Here is a 23,284-nt window from a genome sequence, read left to right on the forward strand (position 1 = left end):
TTGATGAGCTTTCCTTTGTAGGTGATTTGTTTCTTTTCTCTAACTGCTTGTAGGATTTTGTTCCTCTGTTGGATTTCTGGAATCTTAACTATTATATGCCTAGGTATAGATGTTTTTTGATCATGGCTAGTTGGAGTTCTATATGCCTTACTTATCTGTATGCCCAATTCTCTACCTCTCTCTGGGAAGTTTTCTACTATTACTTCTGTGAACAGTTTTTTTTTTTTTTAATGTCAATTGTACTTTCTCCTGCTTTTTTGTGGACTCCTATCAGTCTTATGTTATTCTTCTTTGCATCATCTAGTAGCTGCTGGATTGATTTCTTGTGGTCCCTTACTATTTTTAAGAAATCTCTGTTTTCATGGTCATTAACCACAATCCTGTCTTCTATATCTGATATTCTATCTTCACATTCCCTTAATCTGATGTGAATACTTTCTTTGTGTGTGTGTGTGTGAATACGCTCAATGGAGTTTTTAATCTCCTGAATATCTGTTTGAATCTGTTTCATGGATTCCATTTCTTTCTTAGGTTGGACAATCATGCTTTCTATTTCTTTCTTATGCTGGGCATTCATGGCTTCCAGCATGGTTCTGAGCTCATCTATTTTTTTTTATCTATTTCTGTTCTAGAGCCTCTAATCATGTCTTTCACTCTGCTCACCATCTCTGTAGTTATCTGGGAAATTATTTCTGTTTTGAATTTTTCTAGAGCCTCATTCATCTGTTTTGTTACTTCCTGTGCTATCAGTTCAGGGTGTCCAGGTGGTTGGTTATCAGACTTTTCCACCTTGTTTCCCCCAGAATTTGCTTTTGGTGGGGTGGAAGTCTGAGTTTGTGGCTTGCTTAAATGTCTTATTTTTGTTTTTAGTACCGTCCTTGGTTTAATTCCTGGGTTGATACTTTGAAATTGCTTATTTTAAGTACCTTTGTTGCTTGTATTTCGAGCCCTCATGTAATGATTGCTTCCCAGAGGTGTCTTCCAGATATAGCTGGTCTTTAGGTTTTGAGGCTCTAACGACTCTGAGGCTATCTCATTTTCATTATACCAGGAAGGACAACTGAATAGATCAATCACAACACCTTAGCCCAAGTGATACACTTAGCAATACCATAACATCAAGCACAACTTAGAAAACGACAATTTGTGGTAGTTATTGATCTTTTACTTTTAACTGTGTGAAATAAATCAAAATCAAGGACAAACCCAACATATGTTTATAGTGAATAAACTCTTCAATATAGCAACTTTACCCTTTGGGATGGGGAGTTAGAAGGAGATGGGGAGGGAGGGATAGATAGGTAGAAGAATAGGGAAAAGTTAGCAGTGAGGCCACAGGAAGATCACACAAACTCTAAGAAACTGTTGAAGACAAGAGGAAAAGACAGAATGAAAGAACAAAGAAGAGAACAGAACAACCTAACAGCAATAGGGAGGCTAGAATCTGAATTTGCTTTCCTTTAAAACTAATGACAATCGAGAGAAGGAAAAAGAGAAGAAAAGAAAAATAAAGAAGAAATCCCAATTAGGGCCAGAACAGGAACAAATAGGGAGATGAAGAACAATGTGGGACAGTGAGTGAGTGAGAGAAAGAAAAGAGAAAAGAAATGAAAAAGAACAGAAAAATAAAAATTTGAAAAGAGTAGAAAAAGAAAAAAATAAAAATGAAAAATTAAAAATAAGAGCAAAAGATAATAATAATTTTGAAAATAACAAATAAAAAATAAAAATGAAGGGCCTCCTTCAGTGTATGTCTCTGCTGTCAAACTAGACAACGTGGGCAGCAGTGTGCAGATCTAAGTCAATTAGTCTCAGCAAGCCAGTTATACTGCAGGTTCCAGCTGCCCTTGCTCTAAAGATGGTCAAGGTTCCGATGGGAGGTGATGATCCCTCCAACTTACCAAGTACGGTGGTCTGGGGTGCCTTTATTGCAGAGATTCTCTTCACTTTCCCAGTGGACTTCAGTTTTCATCAAGGAGCCTGAGAGAGGCCCTCTCTCTGTTGTTCACTTCTGCTCTATCTTCTGGAGCTCAGGACAATGGCCTTTATGACCCCCTGTGCCTCTGTAGTGTGGAACCAAGTAGCAGCACAGCCAGGAGGCCACAGGCGGGGGACGAGGTGCTGAGGACGACTAAGCTGGTGGCTGGGAGGTGGGGTGAAGGTGGGATGGAGCGGGGTTCCCCGTGGCTGGCCTTGGTCCTCACCGTCCGCTGGCTGGTTGCTGGTGGGCTGGGTATGGGTTGCTCCCCTTTCCTTTTAGAAGAGAATCGCTCTGTTGTTGAACAAAACCTGGACTCTGTGAAGGGATGAGCAGGGAAAGATGGAGATCACCCGGGCTCTGGTTCAGTCACATCCAGGAACTCACACAATGCTGCCTACTGTGCACAGCATCCCTGCTTCCAGATCTTGAGCTCTGTCTGTACCTACACCCTTGGTAATGGGACTTTTGAAGTTCTTCCTACGGAAGAGGCAGAGTGGATATCCTAGGCTGGGCGGTGTCCCTTGCCTTGGTCCTCGGAATAGGGTGGAACTGAAAGTTCTGAGACCAGTACTTAAGATACTTTGTATTTCTGCTTGCCATCTTGTCTCTCTGTCATTCTTAGGAGAACGACTGGCTAGCCTGGTGCTCCTGAGGATGACAGACATGTGAAGCAGAGCTAGCCATCTACCCCAGCTTGTTGCAGGGCAGCTTGCCCAGCTGACAAATCTGAGATGTCTTACTCATCCCTGGAAATAAAGTTACTGTGGTAAGCTGCTGATGTGTGATGGTCAGTGATCACTCACCAAAGTTACCTGGCACATCTAGACCATTCCCTGTGTATCCCAGCCTTCATAGCATTCCACCCCTTTACATCCCAGCCTGCATTTTATTTTATTTTATTTTTTGGAGTAGGGTCTCATTATGTAGTTCAGGTTGGCCTTGAACTCACTAAGTAGCTCAAGCTGGCCTTGAACTCATTATGTAGTTCAAACTGGCCTCAAACTTGCAGCAATCCTCCTGTCTCAACCTCCCCAATGCTGAGATTACAGGCCTGTGCCACCATGCCTGGCCCCAGCCTACATTCTCTAGCATGGCCTGCACTCTTGGGGCAGGTTGCTCATCAACCCGTCCAGCTTGCCTGTACCAGTGAAGACACCCTAATGGAAACCCCAGCAGGCCCTACCTAAGCCCACTGTCTGACTAATGGGCTTAGATTAGGTCAAATGTCCCCTTTCCAAACCAATCTCTGTTGTCAGGAGGGAGGCATGCTGGGCAGACGAGAGCAACAGATGTTCAGTCCAGGAAGGGAGGGAGTGTGGGATCATATACTTAGGAGAATTTATGGGTGTTGATGACTGATTGGATAAGCAGAGCATGACCCCAAACTTTCTAAGTGACAGAGGAGCAGGTGAGGCTATTGGAGCAGAGAGAAGAAACCTAGGTGTGGACAGAGGAGAGGGAAGTTTACACAGCCCAGAATTAATAAGCCAGTCTTGCTAGACTGGAGGATTTCCTCACTTGAGTTTAATTTCAACAGAAACATTTCACATTCAACAGGCCTCCATGGGCCTGTTGGTGGGATTGATGAGGGTTATTTCAGAAGATTTGTCCCCTGCAGGGAGCTGGAGCAAAGCACACACTGATAGAGACATATATACCTTAAGAGGGTACACAGGTCCCTTGCTTGCAGCAAAGTAGTAGGCCAGGAAGGGACCATAAACTTTAACAGGCACTTAGATCTGGGGGCTGAGATGGTGCCAGAGGGGCACCCAGGTGCTGTTGCCTGAAGGCTTCCAGGCCTCAGAGGGCTTCTCTCTAGAGGAAGCACTCTGTGCTGCCGTGGATGGCTGCTGTTAGTGGCCTCTGACCAGTATGAAAAGAGGGCTCTATGGCTGAATTTTGTGCCCCCAGAATGCATATGTTGAAGCCCTAGGCCTAGAGTGACTGTATTTGGAGGTGGGGCTCTTAGGATAAGTGATGTCATAGGGTGGGGCCCTCACCTGATGGGGTTAGCGTCCTTGTAAGAAGAGACAGCAGAGACTTCTCTCTCTTTCTCCTTCCTTCCTTCTGGTCTTAGTCACTTTTCTTGTCACTGGGACACAATACCTGACACCCACAACTTAAAGGAAGAGAGGTTTATTGTGGCTCAATTTGTGGAAGTTTCAAGCCATAGTTGGCTGACTTCAAGGAAGGATGGCATGACACAGGACTGTGGCGGAGGAGGGCTGAGGAGAGCCGCTTATGGCATGGCAGCAGGGAAGCAGAGAAGAGAGAACAGGAAGGGAGGAACCGGGGGTAGTGGTGGTGGTGGTAAACTTTCCCAGGCCACACCACTAGTGCCTCATTGCCTCCGCCAAACTCAGCCTCCCAATATCAAGGCAACTATATAGCCCCATAATTCAATCACCATTCATAAAGCCCACCATAGCACTTCCTCTCCATCTCTGCCTTTCTCACTCCCCTTCTCCTCAACATGCACTGAGGGCAAGCCATGTAAGCACACAGTGGGAGCACAGCCAGAAAGGAAGTCTGCACTGGAGCCCAACCATGCCTGCACCCTGGCCTTGGGCTTCCTGTTAAGAATATGTGCTTGTTGTTGAAGCCACTTGTCTGTGGTATTTTGTTACGGCAGCACAAACAGACTAATACAGAGCAGGCGAGCAATGTAATTGAGCTACCTGGGTCAGGTATTTTCCTGGTATCATCTCATGAGATCCTCACGCTTCACTGAAGGGAGAGTAATCACTCCACTTTGCAGATGAGGAAACCAGGTCCTGGCCCCCAATCCAGTCACACATCAAGGTCTGCCTATCTCATTCTCCCTCATCATAGCTTGGACCCAAGTACTGACAGCTGGCGGTTCCGAGTGACAAGTGCCTCAGTGAGCCTCAAGGAATCATGGAAGACCTTCCTCCTTCATTCAGCACCCCAGAAAATTCCATAGGTAGGTGCTCTTACACACATCCCAGATGAAGAAACTGGAGTTGAAGGCAGTTTGGTATCACCTATGCATGTGTGGTTAGTAAGGTCTTCAACCCAGGCCACTCCAATTGCAGAAGCTGCATTTTGACCAAAGACCCAGAATCCCCTGTAGAGCTGGTACAAACACCTGGGAAACAGGCTTCTCCAGACCGATTCCTCTCTTTTCTTGTCTTAAGGAAACAGCAGTTGGCACATAGCATGCATCCTGCAGGAAGCTAGAATCTTGCCTTGATTAGTAGCTAGGAACATCTTTAGGCGGGGCCATGCAGCTCTTGTAGTGACACACACAATACTGTGGACACCAGAGGTCACAGCACGAAGGAAGATGACTTCAGGTTGGGCAGGGGCTAAGAGTAAGTGGCCCTTCACCCTATCTCCCTTCAATTTTATCCTCCCCTTGGGAGTTCTCTGACTTTGACTGCTCCCTGCACTCTTGGTAACAGAATTGCTGCTCTTACAAGGACAAATTTAGCCTCTGCTACAATCCCTTTCTTCCCTGCCACATCAGCCTTCTTCCCCCACCAGGTTTTTGCCCTTGCTGCACCCTGGGCCTGGACTCTCACCCCTCCACAGGACCAACTCCCTCTCAATCTTGACGTCTCAGCTCAAGCATCATTTTCTCCCAGCAGTCTTCCTTAATCAGAACATCTAAATCAGCTATCCTCTCCCATCAGGCTGGGGGGCTACATCGTTGCTTTCCTAACATTCTGATCACCAGCTGCCATCTTGCTCATTATTGGTTACCTGCCTTTCTGGTGCTTTCTCCCCAGCACATAGACTAGGGCTCATCTCTTAGTCCAGATGCTCAATAAATATCACTAGAACGCAAATAAATGAAGAAGGAGCCTTAAGGAGGGGAAGCAGGGAGGGGATATGGGTTCTTTTCCAGGAGAACTTGGTTCCACTGTGCTCAGCATGGGAGTGGAAGCACAGGAGTGGATGCATCTCATGAGGACCGAGTTGGGTTTGGGAAACCTGATCTGGCCCTCAAGTCCCAACGATGACCAGCAGACTCTGTCCCCAGGAAACTGGGCTCTAAGACTCCCCAGTCACAGCCTCCCAGGCCCTTTCCTCAGCACCCAGGTTGAGCAGGGCAGGGCAGGCTGATTTCCACTTTATTATATATGATGACTTCCCCCCTCCCTGCAATGATTAGGCCGTAATAAATAACATTTCTCCCTGATATTGTGCCATCATTAATTCTGCTTAGCTCTCCTCGGAGAAAATTTTGTGGAAACATTCTCAGTGCTGCTATTTAAAGCTAAATTAATTCAGCTGATTATTTCTGTCCAAGTAGATTTGTGCCCTTGCGACCAGGGCCAGCACTGAGGGGAAGCAAGGTGGGCGCCTGTCCCCTCCTGAGGCTTGACCACACTCTCTGCCCATCCCTAACTCTGTGCAGCTCGAGCCTGAGTTCTTCCTGGTGGGTAGCAGGGGAGAACAAAGAGGGTTTCAGCCCCTCTGTGGACTTGAGCCCCACTTTAAGCAAGGATGACCTGAGGAAGAGCCATAGGAAATATTCATCCTCTGTTCCCCTCCTCACAAAGGCTCATGCAGGTGCCAGCTCCTTGGAGAAAATGCAGTTGGGATGCTGGCTTTTGTAGAAGAAAGAGAATCTGTGTACCAGGACAGGGTTCTAGGAAACAAAGAAGCTCTGTGCAACCCACTAGCTTTCCAGTTGGTGTATCAGTTCCAGGATCTATATAAAAATTGGGGTTCTATATAAAAATTGAGAGTGGTGACATCTACCTGTATAATCTCAGCCCTCTGGAAGGCTGAGGCAGGAGGATCTCACATTTGAGCTCAGTCTGGGCAATTTAGCAACTTAGCAAGACTCTGTCTCAAAATAAAAATGGTGGTGTAGGGAGGAAGCTTAGTGCAAAGGGCCTGGATTCGACCCCCAGCAATGCAAAATAAACTGGGATTCTGAACCTCCTAGCAGAATTGGACTCCGCTTATACAATTCTACAGAGCTATAGGTTGTCATGCAGCAGCTAGGCTGGTAGCAGGGTCCCGGGTCCCACCTAAATAGCACTGGGTGAATGCTGCCAAGTTCTCTCTGGTGTGTGGGGCCATTAAGGCCCAGTAGGCTTCTTGCAGCAGAGCAGGATTCTGCGAGTGCAGGTCTCAATTGGTTCACTGGGGGTTTGACACAACTAAATCCAGTTCTAAGGAAAAAGGATTCTGTGTAGCTGAGTGAGTTTCTGTATAACAAAGCAGGATGCTTTCTGTATAACAGAGCAAGATGCTCCCTGGGAATCAGACTCCGAAAACACGGCCAGGAGCAGAGTTCTGTGAAGCCAAGGGGAGCTCTGTAGAGCCAGGTGCAGTTCCACACCAGAGCACAGGCGCTGTGCCCACCATGAACCTCCTGAGGCCCGGGCGGGGTTTCCACAAACAGTGGGATGGTCCTGTGTTTGAGGATACAAAGCTGAGCTCCAGATGGTCAGGGGGCGCTGTGTGCTGATTAAAGCCTGGCTAACGGAGGAGTCTACAGAACAAAACAGGTTTTTCTAAGGGCTCTTAGGGACGACAATTCTAAGTGACACACCATCCTTTCACGTGTGTCCTGTGTGGTAAGGCAGGGTGCTGTGTGACACAAGCAAGGCACAGCACACCTTGTGTGATCAGGCCTCGGTCACGTGCCTACTTCTTAGTGCAAGATAGGCCAGACTGATTAGCAGGTATGTTCAGTTTTATGGTAGGAAGCTTGCCCTGGCACAAAGAGTAGGGGATTCTTAAAACACAGGATGGGAGTTTTGTTATTGGGCACCCAAAGAGAACAACAGATTTCCATTGGACCTGCTCAATCTTGCTAAATTCTTCACTAGCACAGGACCTTTGCTCATGCTGTTTTCTGTGCTAGCATTGCTTTTGGCTCCATCTTCCACCTACCATTTACCTGCAAACCTGCCACACAATCTAGGTCTCAGTTTGAGTATCATGAGATCATGGAAGCTCTCCCTGGCCCTTCTTATATATACCCCTCCATTCACTTAGAGAGAATGCCTTATTCTTATCCATTACTGTGCTTACCACATTGCATAGGTATACATTTATGTGAGCATTGTTGAATGTCTACCTCCTGTCCAAGGCTTTTATTCATCCCCGTGCCTAGGACTGTGCTTTAGCTCCTCAAATCTACATCTATAGACTCTGAAGCTCCCTCATATCCTGAACATTGCTACCTGCAGGTCAATGCTGGCCCTCCCTTCACCAGATTGGCTCAACTGTCATGCCAAGTGACCAACTATATCCCTATCCTTCTCATCTTCCAAACAAAGAATGTTGGAGCCATCATAGACTTTGTCTTCATCAACCTTGGCTAATAGATTATTAACATAGAACTTTATCCTTTCTGTCCATCAGCCCATTCTTACCCTCAGGCAGAGCCCTGGGAATCATTGAAGCTACTCACCTGTGCACACCACTTTATTGTATTTGGAGAACTTCAATCTCATGTTCTTTTTAGACCCTCACAATAGAGTTTCAGTGGCAGGTGAGGCAGGTTAGATGACCCAGGGTGGACAGTATTATCATTTACAGAGTACATTATCACTGGGATCTAGGTTCAGTGGTTGTATCACAGACCTTAAGGAACAGACCTTGAACAGGATCAGAGTCTCTCTGTCTCGTATTTACAGGTGGCTGGTCAGCAATCTAATAGGGTATCCCTTGGGTGTTGGCTGTTCCCCATACCTTAGGTGCTGCCTGCTTAGTGTGGTCAAGAGGGTTCAGTAGTGGTCCACTGGGTGTGTCTCCCAAGCATCGGGAAGCAGAAAGAGAGCAATGGAGCTGGGTGGTCAGCCAGTCACCTTCCCCAGAAACATGGGCCAGATGTCACTTCTTCCCACACACCACTGGCTGGGCCCAGGTGCCAGGGAGGCTGGGAAATCTGATTGACTCTGGCGAGTCAGGTCATAAGTTCCATCACGCAGGGAAGAAGGGGGAAACCCAGCAGTGTCTGCCACACAGATTTAAACAACTGCAATAACTCAGAACTGAGAAACAAGCATTCACACAACCTCTAAGAAGCAGGTGTCTCATTTGGTCCTCACGGTGACATGGCCGGGCAGACAGCAGTCATCATCCCGGAGGAGGGGACTGCGGTGGTGAGCACTAGTAAATGACTTGCTAAGCATCACACGACTTCCCTGACACGATGGAGTGCATGCCTGTGATTCCTCACACCAGAGCTCAGAATTTTCCTTCACAGCACACAGAATTGATCTTCCAGGGAAGGAGGGATGTGTCTATTTTCTTCACAGTTCAACTCCGGTACTTCGGATAGTTGGAACAAATCATTTATATTCTGGAAGCAGTGAATCTCTCTTCCATTCATGCTGTTGGCCCCTCAGCCCAGGAGGAGGGACAGTTTCCCTTTCTTACAATGTAGCCATGTGTGTTAGCTTCTTCCTTACCCATTCCATGTCAGTGAGGTGCCTGCTGTAGTAATGTCACACCCCTCATTATTTGTGTGTATGTACATGGTGGAAGGGGCCAGGGCAACCATTTCACAGTGAGGAAAGAGTGCAAACTCAGCTTGAAGGAATCCTTGCTATGAGCCAGGCATGGTGGCACATGTCTGTAATCCCAGCACTCTGGGAGGCTGAAGTAGGAGGGTTGCAAGTTCATGCTGAACCTGGGCAATTTAGCAACTTAGTGAGACTCTGTCTCAAAATAAAATAAATACATAAGGTTTTAAAATGGGCTGGGGATGTAGCTCAGTGGAAGGCTCTGGATTCAATCCTGCCATGGTCAGCTGAAATTCCAGTGGCCCTGGCTCCTCACTCTCCATAGACTACAACCTGGGAATCAGGAGCTGAGTCATCTGGAGGGACACTAAGTCTGTCAAATTAATTTCCTTCTGGATGTAACATGAATCTGACATTTATCAGGCCCTTGCCTTGGGCCTGCTCATTTCTAAACCCTTTATAGGCACCTCATTTACATCTCGTAACAGTGTGGTCTGTCGGGTATCCTTATTTGTCCTATTTTACAGATAAGAAAATAGGGTGGCAGAGAGGCTCAGTAACTTTCCCAAGATCACACAGTGAGCCAGAAAGCCAAAATAAAGCCCAACTCTGTACCTGTAAATGCCCTGTTAGAGGTGTGCAATGATACTCCATTAAACGCTTTACGCTTCACAGGCACAGTTGTATCTAGGATTTATTTTGATTCACAATAAGACTCATTTTTTAGATAAAAGAAAACTGAGGCTCAGAGGGGCCCAGCATCCTCGCCAGGGGCCCGGCTTGCTGCCAGGTTCTCTGCAATCCTTGCGGTACCCTCAGGGACTGGTGCACTCGCAGGCCTTCCTCCCTCCAGCTGTTGCAGCTGTGCGTACTTATCAGAGATGGTGAGTGGTGGGTGTCGAGTGAGGGAGGAGGGCTGTTTATTTACAATGTGACAATTTGGATGTATTTGCTAGGGGGGAAAAGCACCCCAGTACCACACAATTAAATTAAAAGGCTGCCGGTTGTGGGCGAAGCTCGTCTACAGCTGACTTAGAACCAAATGGATCAGAGAAAAATGGCATAAATTGATGTGCCTCGGGCTCCTCTGCCAGCAAGTCACCTGCAGCTCTTGGATGAGGCTGTGGGCCCCGTGCTCACGCAGGTGCACACCTGAGCAGGCCTGTGTGGGCTGACAGCGAGCAGAGGGGGCTGTGTATTTACTGGCTTTCTGGCTTCTATGGGCCTCGTGGGGAATCACGGAGTGGAAGGAAGGCTCTCCTGTTCTCACGAGCCTCTCTATGGCTTCTCTGCCTTCCAGGGCAGAGCATGGCCATTATTGTGGCCTCCTGCCCCACTCCTCTCTTGGGCAGTTGGTCGTCAGAGTGGCGGGCCAACACTTCTGGGCCTCGCCAGCCCATTCTCTGCTCTCTTTTCTCTGCTCATTGAAACCCCCATGGGTATTTTATCTGAAATTTGGTGCCAGCTCCCACCTGGCTTCCTTGCCTTCATTCTCCCCCAGTTAGATCTCCCCTACATTTAGTTATTATTCTTCTGCCTGTAAAATTCTAAATTTCTTAGCCTGTCCTCTGTTATGTTTTAGAGCTGAATGTTCTCCCAAAGCCTCATGTGTGCAGAAGTTGAGCCTTTTAAAGGTGATTGGGTCATGGGGGTGCTGTACTCATTAGTGGATTAATCCATGGAAGAATTCAGAGCTAAATGTGCTGTTAGAAGGGGGCCCTGGTCAGAAGAGGTGGAAGAGGTGGGTCACTGGGGGTGTGACCTGACAGGGTAGATCTCCATCCCCCGCTCCCTACCTTACTCTGATTCCTGGCCACCACGATATGAGCAGCTTTTCTCTGCTGGACCCTTCCACCACGCTCTGCCTGCACGGAAGACAGCCAACCATAGACTGAAAACGTGAGCTCAAATAAACTCTCTTCTTTAAAGCTGTGGGTGTCAGGTGTGGTGTCCCAGTGATGAGAAGCAACTAAGCCATTCTCTAAAGCCTTTGTATCAAGGTGGATTTTGCTACAGTAGTGCTGCATAACAAACAACCTCCAAATCTCCAAGGCTCATGACCACAAACACTGAATTTTCTTATGGATGGTGCTTCAGGAGAGTTGGAGCAGCTCAGTTTCAAGTTGCAGGCTGTTTCAGGTCTGTGTCTTATGGATTTCATCCTGGGACCCCTGACCTCGGGAAGTGCATGCTCCCGGGGCAGATGGCAGAATCCCAAGGGCCCCAGCTAAGCTACAAAAGAACACTTAAAGCCTTTGCTCACCAAGTCCACTGACACTTCATTGGACAAAGCAAGCCCAGTGGGATAGGAAAATATACTCTACCTCCTCTAAGGGCAGAAGGCAAGTCACATGGCAAAAGGAGCAGATATGCAATACTGTTACTAGAAGAAAGTAAAGAATTGGGAGTAATAGTCCAATTTGCTATGACTCTTTACAGCTATGACTCTCAAAGGCATAGTCCACGAGCCAACATGTAGCATTAGCACTGCCTGGTCCTATCCCAACCTAAGGCTCCAGAACTCCGGGGGGTGCAGGTTGTGTTTTACCGAGTCCTCTGTGAGAGGCAGGAGTGGAAATCTACTCACTGGAATGCCCAGTTCATGCCACCTGGAAAATTCCTGCTCATTTTTCAAGACCTGGGCCAAAGTCTCTACCTGTGGGGTAGAAGCCTCTCCACTCCCCTATTCCAGAGGGGATTAATCACTCCCTCCTCTGTGCCCATCAGGGAGTCCAGCAGGGCTCCAAGTGTATGACAGCCATGTGTTTGGGATGAGGAATCCTCTAGGGTCAAGACAGTATCTTACGGGTCTCACCCCAGCACCTCGAATATGCCTGGTGAATGGGAAGCACTCACTGGCTCTTGGCTTCAGCGCTCTTGCCAGGGTGCATGGTGTTAACCTCTTAGCCCGGGGTTGAATACAGATGAACAATGGATAACTGGTGGAGGTGGTCAGGACAATCCGGGCTGGGCATCAGCAAATGGGAGTAAGTGTGAGTAGAGGGAGAGGTGCAGATCCTTGGGATGGCAGGCAGCAGACAAGGAGAGCAACTGGGGTGCAGATGCCAGGCAGCTGTGGTTGCATATGGCAAATCTGCTACAGGCCAATCCTGGGACTCTGCAGGACCGGTAGAGCTCTGATGGCTTACTAGATGTTGGCAGAGCTAACTGACTATCAGGCTGAGGGATACTGGGCATGGACACTGCTCCCATCAGATCAGGTACTCCTCTGAAGCAGGGTTGTCTCTTCTATCAGACTGAGGGCTCCTAGTGAGGAGGAGTTATGTTTCTCTGCTCTACTATACTGGGGAACCCACTCTCCCCAGGCAGGTCGTGACTCCCACATTGGACTGAGATCTCCTGGTGCAGGGACTGGGCACTTATCAGACTTGGGCATCCCTGGGACAGGGCAGCCCTGTGTCCTCTTTAAATCATTGGAGATCCAATTGCCCCAGGAAGAAAGAAGTAAAGCGCTCTCTCTCTCTTTCCCTCTCCCTCTCTCCCTCTCCCTCTCCCTCTCTCTCTCTCTCTGTCTCTATCTCTCTGTCTGTTTTTCTCTCTCCATACTTAAAAAAAAATTTAGTTTGAGGCAGGATCTTGCTAAATTGCTAAATTGCTCCAATTTGACCATCCTCCTGCCTCAGTCTCTCAGAATGCTGAGATTACAGGGATGCTCCATTACAGCTAGCTCAGTTCACTTTCTTTAGCAGAGCCACTAATAAAGTCACTCTGCCCACCCTTCTCCCCTCAACCCAACCTTCTCCAGAGGAGCATCCTCCTTCTCCAGAGCTGGAGCCAACTCAACCTAAAGGTACAGAGATTTTGGTAGAGGAAGGGAAGGCTGGGGAAGGGGTGGGATTGGGTGCTTGGGAGGGGGCAGATGCGGTAGGCCAAGGAGAGCCCTTTATTCTCTAATCTTCCTTCCGGGCTGACAGGTATATTTCAAGGGAAATTGAGTCTGCACATTTCAGCTTCATTTGCACTGAGCACATCTGGCTGGAAGTGGGCAGGAAGCATTGATGTTTGTTTCTTGGTGCCCAAGTCTTTTTAAGCCTTTTTTCTTTGAAGCCAGGAGACTCATGTTCTGCTAAGGAGTACACAGGCTTGCACACCCTCTGGCAATTTAGTCTCTGCAGACTGGGCTCCCAGGGCCCCGTTGCTCTCAACTGCCTCTCCATTGCTCAGATTACTGGAGCATTCAGGACTCACTGTGTGCGAGCTTCTGGAAGACCATCTCCCATAGAAGGGATGGGGAAAGCCCTGGTAGATCTCTGAGTTGGACTCACCAAGCTCATCCTTTAAGAGGTAAGGGAAGGTGACTACCCCAGCCAAGACTTTTGGCAAGTGGTTTTAGCTTCCCCATAACTTCCTCAACCTCTACCTCCCCAGCCACCTCCAGAGTCATCTCTGGGCAAACCAATAGTTTCCAAATCTCATGTGAAGGGCGAGTAGCACTGAAAGGAGGCATGGCTGTCTGCATGGATCTGCAAGCAGCCAGCACCAGGAGCAGGACTGTCAAGCCCACTTCCCAAACAGAGAGTAGAAAATTTGCAAAAGACATAGGAACACACCTTGGCCCCTCTTTCCAGCCCCTCTGCCTCCCCTCTCCTGAGCCCCAAGCTGCTGCTGTCCCCACTGCCCTAGTCTTGCCTTAGGTCCTGTCTATGGGAAGGAAAGGTGGCCTGGAGTCCTTCTTCTGACAGGAGCATCTAGTAGCCGGATGACAGGGGCACCTGCAGGCCTGCCTCCCTGCTTGCCCAGCTTGGCCCAAGGATGCTGGGGTGCAGGTGGCTCTGCTGAGGCTTAAGTGGCTTTTAGAGCCTCAGCAGGTCTGGGCATCTCTATGCCACCCTCCCCTGTTCCCCATGTGCTCAGCTTGAGCATCTGCTTTCCAGCCTGGTGCTCCAGGGAGTGGGGGAAGGGAGGTGGGGTCTGGGTTAGAGAACAAGGCTGTGGAAGAATAAAGGCAAAGCAGTGTGGCTATGGGGAATGAGGCATGTGTGTGTAGTTGGAGACACAACCTTGGACTCGGTGCTCCTACTAATGGAGAAGGCACTTTATGGGGGAAAGAGAAGGGCCTTCTTTATAGTCAAGGAAGCTGAAGTGGCCAAGGCAAGAAGAAGGGACTACCTGGCTTGTAGGACGTCTGAGCAGCAGGGTGAGAGTGATCTGCAGGATGTCTCGGTGACAGAGCTTCATCCTTTAGACCAGGTATGGACAGTAACTCCCTATGGCAACTCAGCATGGTTGTCCTGAGCTGCCTAGCACATGCATCCTTCCTATTACAACTGGAACTTGAGAACTCCCTGCCTTGGACAATTGACACAAATACAGCAGAATCTGAGTGAGCCGAGGGCTCTCCAGGCAGCTCACTCACCTGGGAGTTCCAGCTGTGATGCAGGAGGCTGAGCCCCTGCCCACCAGCTGTGCACACACGAAGCCTAAGCAGAAGTTTCCCGTGACTCAGAAGGGTGCTGGTGGAAAGCAGCCTCCCTGGAGGACTGAGGTCACTGTAGGAGGGAGCACCTGGTGCAGCCCCCTGCTTAAGAATAGACATAGAGTCATTATCCAGCAAATCATCATCATGATCCTGGAAGATGCACGGTTCCCCTCCAGTGCCTTCAATCACCACCCTGAATGGGAGCGGAAACTTGCGGCAGGCATCAAACCCACGCACATGGGAAGCTGACAGCTCCAGCTCCAGCCTGCTCCTGGTGCAGCCTCTTTGCAGCTCCCAGGCACCTGGTTTGTGAGGGAGCTACACCTCGATCCTCACCAAATCTGGCCCATCTTGGGGAGGTGTGGGGAGGGAGCTCTAGTGGATGGGGGCCTAGAGGTCACTGGCCCAAGAAATTTGGACCCTGGCCATGCTGCTCTCTGGCTGTGACCACAGCATCTCATTGTCAATAGTACAATGATGACCATGCAGATCTCTCACTTAGCGGAGGGTTGCCTGAGATGGTGTGCAGAATGCTCAGAATGCACTAAGCTTTTCATTACTGTAACAAACCTACTACATCCCTGGGGCTACATCCTTCCTATGTGCTGTTGAGTCTGACTGCCCACAAACCCTGAGAAACAAATACCTACTGGACCAGGAGGACATTCACTCATCTGTTCTGTTACCCACTGGTCCTGGATCAAGGGCCTGAACCTCTTCAGTGGCCTGGCGTCTGTGAGGAGGGAGTGCCCTCAGGGCAGGGTGGGCAGTGGGCATGCCCTTGTCTCTGACTCCCATGGCTGATGTCTTGGCTGTGCCCTGGTCTTCTCTGCACCCCAGTTCTGCCATGTGCCAAATGCAGAGAGGGTTGGCTGAGAGGGTCCACAATGCAGACATCAGAGCTCTTTCCTAGAGCTCTGAAGTCCCTGGGTTGAAAGGGTACAGGAAGTTGTGACTCCCATGATGCAGATTTCCCATGAGGATGGAGGGATCCAGGAAGTGGTGGGGTTTTGGCTGTAGCTGGTGGCCACTTCCCAGTCTGCTGAGTAGTTGCTAGGAGGCCATGGGTTTCCCCAGATGGGCACAGAGGCATTGTCCATTTGGCTGCTGGCACATCCCCCAAGGGACATGCAGCTCTCAGGCTGTGGATGTGGCAGAAAGACAGTGGGGGGCTAGTGCACATCCCCCTGGCACTGCCTGCTGCATGACCTGGAAGGGCCAGATGACTTGGATTCAAATCCTGTTTTTGCTGCTTCCAGATTGTGTTTGCATTCTATAAAATGGGGACAAAAGTACCTTTTGACCGGACCATGAGGATTAAATGTGGCCCTCCATATGAAAGGACACAAGAGGCGCTTGTCCTTGTGTGTTTCCCAGTAGGTATTGGTTCCCTCTCCTCTCTCCAGCGGGCCTCACTTAGGGGCCCACACGCTGACCTCAGGATGACAAGAGGATGTGGAGTCACATTGTCCTCAGCCTCTCAGGACTTTGTCTCCTTTCCTGTCTTTCTAATGCGAGCCCAGCCACCAGGAGACACCCCAGATGTGGTGCCCTTTACAAGCAGGCCCTAAAGGTCAGAGTTGGAGGAAAAAGTCTTTGGAAAGTTCTAGTTCCTTGTAAACGTTTATTCACAAATGCTGTGAATGAGACGCTGACTCAGAGGCTGTTCCAGGAACCAGGCTGGAGAGAAGACTGGGCTGCAGGTGCAGATCGGAACAAGCAGGGGATGGGCCCTGTGAGGGGCTGCCCCAGTAGGCTCTGCTGCCAGAGCTCGGGGCTCTTTTCCATGAAGTTCCCTCACATGAAGGGGTGGTATAAGAGGAATGAATACAGGCTTCAGGGCCAACCTGCCCCGAGTATGGATCCCAACTCTGCCACCCATCAGCTGTGTGACTTCGGGAGATGTCAGTTTAACCTTTACGGACTTTAGTATCTTCCTCTGTCAGATAGAGACCAGCACAGTTCTCTGAGCATGTTGAAATATAGATTAAATGAGGAAAAATGTGTTTATTCTCCTAGCGGAGAGCCTGGTTCTTGTGTATTTAAAAAATGCTTCCTTTTTTCTTCCATTGTGATGTATTTACCAAAGTTGGATGAAATGTAGCTGATTGTGTTTGATGCTATGGGTCCTGTCCTTCAGGACCTCCCAGCCGAGGGGGAAGAGTCCTCTCTTTTCCTCCCTCCCTTCCTGCATTCCTCTGGGCTGCAGGTGGGACAGGGACAAACACACCAAACCTTGTCAGGCTCCAGTGGGCTGTATTAGAAAAGGATGCTCGCTGGCCTAGGGACGTAAACCAGGGCCCCTGTGTCCCTAATCCCTAATTTTATCTTCCCTTAACCTTCCAGTTTCATGGTGGTTTTTCCTAGGACTTTATTCCAAAACCCCTTCTATTTTGAGACCAGATGAAAAAGGTAAAACCTGTACGGAGAACCAGGCATGGCTAAGCCTTGCTCCTGACACCGAGTTTCATCCTGTCCCTCCTGCTCTTTGGAACCTCGCTTCATTTTTTAAAACCAAACAGAGCTCAAGTTTAGGTTAAAAGAAAAAAGATTTTTAAAAAGAAAAGAAACAAGCAGGAGTAGTGCCCGGTCCAGCTGCAGGTAGGGCGGGTCAGGTGAGCTGGATTCCACCACGGCTCGAGCTATAGATGCTGCCTATTGGTTCTTCAGGCAGCTGAGGCAGAGCGCTGGCCTCACACCTGGCCCCCAGGCCCCTGGATGACCCTCGCTCATTACTCAGCCTTGCATAAGACACTTTTTTTTGCTGCTCTTTACCTGTGACAGCCTCATCAGATGCTTCCTGGTCTGAACAACCAGGGAAGGCGGTGTCACTGGCCTGCAGAACCCTTTGCTTCCAACTTTCCGGTGCATGGCAGCTCTGGCTATGGAGCGCTCCTTGCCTCCAAAGAAAGGGGCTGGGAAAGCTGGTCTAACTCCCTCCTAGGTGGATGCAGGCTTGCCAAGAGCTCCAGCTCCTCTTCCATGCCTGAGCCCCTGACACCCTTACAGATACTGGTATCTGTGGCGGTGTGGTGTGTGCATGGGTTCTTAAAGCCAGCATGTGGGCTGGTGCACGTCCTTCTGGGCACTGCCTGCTGCAAAGGCATTCTCTTGGCAGCCACAGCACTCATTCCAGGGATGCTGTATTTGCTTGGATTGATGGGGAGTCCCCTTGGGGATTGGCCACGAGAGCCTCTGGGGGATTGGCTGTTTCTTCAGAACGTACCTTGCTCCCCAAGGGAGAGGGCTGGAGCCAGGGTTGGCCATTTCTGAGCACAGGGTGGAGCAATGGGGAGTGAGGGGAGGCTTCTGGTCCCTACCCCTCTCCCTGGGGCCTTGTCTGACCCAGTGCCCATCTTGCTCTCCTTGTCTCTGCCCTTGTCCTCTCCATGTGTCCTCCTGTCCTTCCCCTACTGAGGCCCCAGGGTTCTCCCATCCCCATGACCTCATGCTGTCTGCCTCATGCCTGGCTCTCCAGTCTTGTTCTCTCTACTGCCTCTTTCCCATTCCCATTCCAGCTGCACCTTGGGACTAGCCATCCTGCCATCAACAACTTGACTTGTCACATTTGCCTCTGTGCCTTTGCATATGCTTTTCCCTGCCTGGAACGGTCCCTCTCCCCCCGCCAGTTTCTTATTCACACCAGAGCTCAGATGTTACTGCCTCAGGACAACCTTCTCTACCTGTTCCCCTGCATCTGCCTTTGCCACTTCCCAGTACAAATCACACAATGTCACTAAGTGCCCCTTATTGGGGTTTGACAACCCCCATAGACTGGGAGTCCCACAAGGAAGAATTTTAAAAATTTAATCTTTGTATTTCCAGAGCCTGGAACAAAGGTTGGTAGAATATAGGTACTTAACAAATAATTATCGATGGGTCAGTGAAGGGCAGGCTGTCTGGAACTTGCTAGGAGAAAGGAGAATTAATAATAATCACATATACTTGTTGAGTATTTACTATGTGCCAGGCACTGTGATAACAATAGCTGACAAACACTGAGAGTTTACACTCTGTCTGAAGAATTGTATTTATGCATCACAATTGCCAGAGGAGGTTGGTGCTTCAATTATCCTTCTTTTATATAGACGAGGAAATTGAGGCACGGAGAGATTTCCAACACTCATCACAGAATGAAGCTGGCTGCTCCCAGGTCTTAGCCAGGCTCTGGGCCTGCCCTTGTCCAGCCCTGACTGCTAGGCCCAGACAGGTGCTAAGAAATCGTCCATCTGCTGCTGTGTCTCACTTAGTGGGAGACTGAGGCCAGGGCTTGACCCCCACCTCCACTGATTCGTGGTTTTTTTCATGCCCAGTAACTCCTGTTTTCCCTCTTCCTCAGAAAAAAGAGAGGGGATTCTCTCTGGTCAGACCCTGCCCAGCCTCAGCCTGGTTTCCAGGCAACCTGTTTCCTGGGCAGCACCCCCTGGTGCTGTAGTTGTGTTGCCATGGTGACCATAGTGGGTCCCGGGCATCTCCAAGATGGTGAGCTTGCAGCTCCAATCCTAACTCTGTTCTCCACCAAGAGAGACTCGGGGTCCCTAGACAGGTCAGGTCTTCTGGCACGCAAACTTGCCAGAGCCCTGCTTGGAGGACAGGGTTAGTCTTTTAGATGGGGGTGGAGAGGTAGAGACTGGAGATGAACATGGAGGGAGGAGACAGAGCCCAGAGTCTGGTTCACCTGAGGGTGAAAATCCCTTCAACCTTTTTGGCTTTAAAGTGTCCTTGCTATCCCTAAGTTAGCATCTAACCTCTGGTTCCATGTTTTCTGAAACAGTGAGGGCAGGTGATTTCATATTCTGCAGGAAAGCAGTCATCTTTTATCTACTTTTTAAACTCTAAAAATATATCAAAAATATCCACTGCAAAGTAAAAATCACCCCCAATCCCATTATATTAGATTACACAAAAATAAATTAAAATTGTCCCTCCTTGCTAGTAAAGTCCTATTCTCAGAGGTTAAAAGCTGTTGGCAGTTTGTGAAATTTGTGTACTGATTTTTTTCCTGTTTATACAGATCTCTCTCTCTCTCTATATGTATTCAAATATGTAATATGTAGAATTAAATTGGAATTATATTCTACAAATTGGTTTTCATCTTGCTGTATTCTTCTTTATGAATATTATTTTGAATTGACAAGTCATAATTGTATACATTTACTGGGTACAGTGTGATGCTTTGATATATATATATCCAATAGGGGATGATTAAAGCAACCTAATTAACATATCTATCACCTCACTCATTATTTTTTTGGTCACAAGACATTTGACACTCTCTTAGCTATTTTGAAGTGCATCTTGCTTTTTAAAACTTCACAATATATCCTGGAGATTTTCCATCTCTGCAAATATGAATATACTTTCTATTGGTGGGGTGGGGTGGGTATCAAGAACAGAGGCAGAGGAGGCCTGGGGTGAGGCTAATCTTGCAGGCTCCCAGGAGGAGGTGGCCACTGACTACCTGATCAGAGCAGAGAGAACAGGTTACAAGCGAGGAAGAGAAATAACGTGTGTTCTAACAGCAGCAAGCAGCTCTTGTACTCTTATTATCTCATTCACTCCTTGCAGCCACCCGAGAGGGAGATCTGACCGCCCCCACACGTACAGTTGCCGACGGTGAGCTCCAGCTCGAAGAGCCAGGAAGTCAAGGAGACCAGACCCTGAGCCCAGCGGCTGCCTGCAAACCTGTGGGCTTCCCCACACCCCATGTAAGCAAGCTGTCTGGCCCTGGAGCTGGGGACTTGGAGAGGCCCCCACCCTCTTTCCAGTCTTCTCTCATTGCAGTCTGAGCTAGTTGGACCTCTGAGCTTCACAAAGCACTTTGAAATTCATAAAATGGAAATTTATTGAACAAGCCTTTGGAGAAGGGAAGTAATGAAAACCGCTACATAAATTACGAGGCCACTGGTATTACACAGCTGGAGCTAATGCTGTTAGTCCCAGAAGGGGACCTAGCTCCACCCTCCTCTGCTGGCCTTCTGGAGGTCTGCTCCTGGGAGCCTGAGAGGAGCCCTAGGGAGAGAGAGAGACCTACCCTGGAGTTTATCTGGGAGGGCCTGGGAGGCCATATGCCCTCTGCCCGGTCTCCATTTCTGCATCACTGCAGTGGAGGTAACAGCAACATCTGTCGTACCCGGTGGTACCTTGTGGACAGACAAAGCTGCTGCTTATGCTATCAGTGTGATTGTCCCTATCATGCTTCCTCAGTTTGAAGACTTCCATTATTTCTTTCCCTCCTTTTAATTCCGGAATTACAATGCATCTCAGAGATAATGGAATGTAGCTTCCATTTTGCCTCTGATAAACTGTCAACTTGACTGGAACTTAAAATCAATGGCATTTTGGCATTGAAGAAAGATTGTATTAGTATTGTTGTTGTTGATTGTCATTAGTATTTCACTGGCCTGGGCACCACTACCTATACCTCCTCACCATGGAAAGGAGAAAAATTCCTGGTAGGTGTGGAAATAAGTTAGGTCAGGAACCTGCTGTGACCTTGAGTAGGTTGATCATTGTCCAGGGCGGGCCCTGTTCTGGTTTGCCTGCAACAGAAGGTTTTCCCAGGATGCAAGACCTTCAGTGCTCAAGCAAAGGGCAGAGTGGGCTGGTTGTCCCATTGGTTTGTTTCCTCCATCCAGAGAGGATCAGCGGCTCAAGGAAGGTATGATGGACTTGTCAAGGAGAAGTGGATTCCCTGGATCTCAAGGTCCCACCTACAAGGGTGCAGCCCTGAGGTCTTACTTTGGACAACTGAGCATGAAACCCACAGCTTTGGGGGTGGCTTGGTGTCTTCTTACCTGGGGACCCATTTCCAGTGGGATCAAAGGAACTAGCCAGTCATTCCTTGCATTTGGCATGTTTCCATTCCCCTTGGGCTCTTGGCTCCCTCCAGGAAGTAGAAAGGGCACATTTCAGAGACCCAAGTTACAGATGGAAGAAAGTTGATATCCATGCCAGGCCCAGGAGGAAGGGGTGTGGGGTCTTAGGGCACTGCTTTCCTGCACAATGCACTACCTAGCTGGTGGGAAGTGGGATGGGGTGAAGCTGGGAGCAGGTGATAGAGAAGCCCTGGGGCCTGGCTGTCATCTACTGATGGGCTTTCAAGAGGAAAGGGAGCTGGGGCTTAGGTCCTACTTCAGACTTTTGATATGTGACCTTGGCTGAATCACATACCTTCTCTGGGCCTCAGTTTTCCAATTTGTGAAATAACAGATCTCAGCTAATAAAGCGGTTCCTAAACCTATCTGCAAATCTGACCCATAAGGGAAGTTGTTAAAATATAACTCCCAGGCCCTATCCCAGGCTCAGGTATGTGTTTTTAACCAGCTTTCCAGTGGTTCTGACCCATTTCATCTCTGAGTTGAAATTTGGGCCACTGAGCTGGGTGGTCAGTGAGGAGGGGTGGAGAAGCCAGAAAAGGTGGTGGAGCATTGGCAGAGGTGTCTCTGGGAGCAGAGGAAGCATGGGGCTTGCCTTGAGGATGGCTGAGCTTTTGTCTCTAAGTTCTGTGACTTTGGACAAATTACTTCACCTCTCCCTTCTCACCTATAAAAAGTGGGGGTAATAATTCCCCGGAAGGGCTGCTGAGAGGATTAAATTCCATGTTTGATGTGAGTTTCCTGTTTACTTCTCCAACCACACATCTCAAATGTCAGTCTGGCCTCTGTCGCTGTTGCCCTGCAGACAACCCCTCTGTACCCTAGAACCTAGGGGTTAGAGGGGAGGCGACAGGGCCGGGGCAGGTCCTGGGAGATCAGAATAGAAAGGAGAAGCGGGACGTTAAGGAGGCAAGGGAAGGGGGTGGAGGAGGCAGAGGGTCCTCTAGGGGCTGAAATATGGTTCCTTCTTTCCAGAATGCGCCTCTTAATCAACTTAATGGGCCTCTGGCTGAGCGGGGTCTTCAGACTGCAGGAGAGATGGAGGTGGGAGCTGAGGCTGCAAGCTCTGGGCTGTGGGTAGATGGGTGCCCAGCTGGGGTGCTGTGGGCCAGTGGTACCTCAAGAGGGACCTGGCAGGAGCCCCAAAGCTATTTGCAGGGCTACTGTTGGGACTGGCACCATTCAGAGAACTTCTGAAAACTGCCAGCCTCCAACCCTTGACTTCTGATTTTGGACCTGGTCAAAGTCACCCCAGGTAGGTGGTAGGAGCTGGTGCCTCTGTACCCGCAGTTCTGGGGCTGGGCAGGAGGGATAGTGGGGGAGCCCTGTCTGTGGGTGGGTGTGGCTCGTGGTTGAGGACACTCTGAGTGGCTCTCTTTCAGATGCCACGAGTTGATGAGGCTCCAGAAATCTCCTGGCAGGCAGAGGCAATGATCCTCAGGATGACCAGTGCCAGATTCCTGGACTGACGCCGTCCGTCTTGGGATGTGAAAGCAGGGGAGGGGACTGTTGAGATCCTCTCTACACC

The 23,284-nt window shown here is 49.1% G+C and overlaps 1 long non-coding RNA gene across 1 annotated transcript in view; it reads left to right on the forward strand.

Annotated features, from left to right (window-relative positions):
• Positions 1–22,561, forward strand: part of LOC147823802 (uncharacterized) — a 62,083-nt gene extending 39,522 nt beyond the window's left edge. Inside the window, exon 3 of the long non-coding RNA XR_015443161.1 lies at positions 20,447–22,561. This is a non-coding gene — a long non-coding RNA (uncharacterized LOC147823802). The remainder of the gene's footprint in view (positions 1–20,446) is intronic.
• The last annotated feature ends 723 nt before the right edge of the window (positions 22,562–23,284 follow it).

This window comes from Heterocephalus glaber, unplaced genomic scaffold (assembly GCF_053883595.1).
Source record: "Heterocephalus glaber isolate CG9 unplaced genomic scaffold, H.glaber_assembly_v1.0 deba00001564, whole genome shotgun sequence".
In the NCBI taxonomy this organism is placed as follows: Eukaryota; Metazoa; Chordata; class Mammalia; order Rodentia; family Bathyergidae; genus Heterocephalus; species Heterocephalus glaber.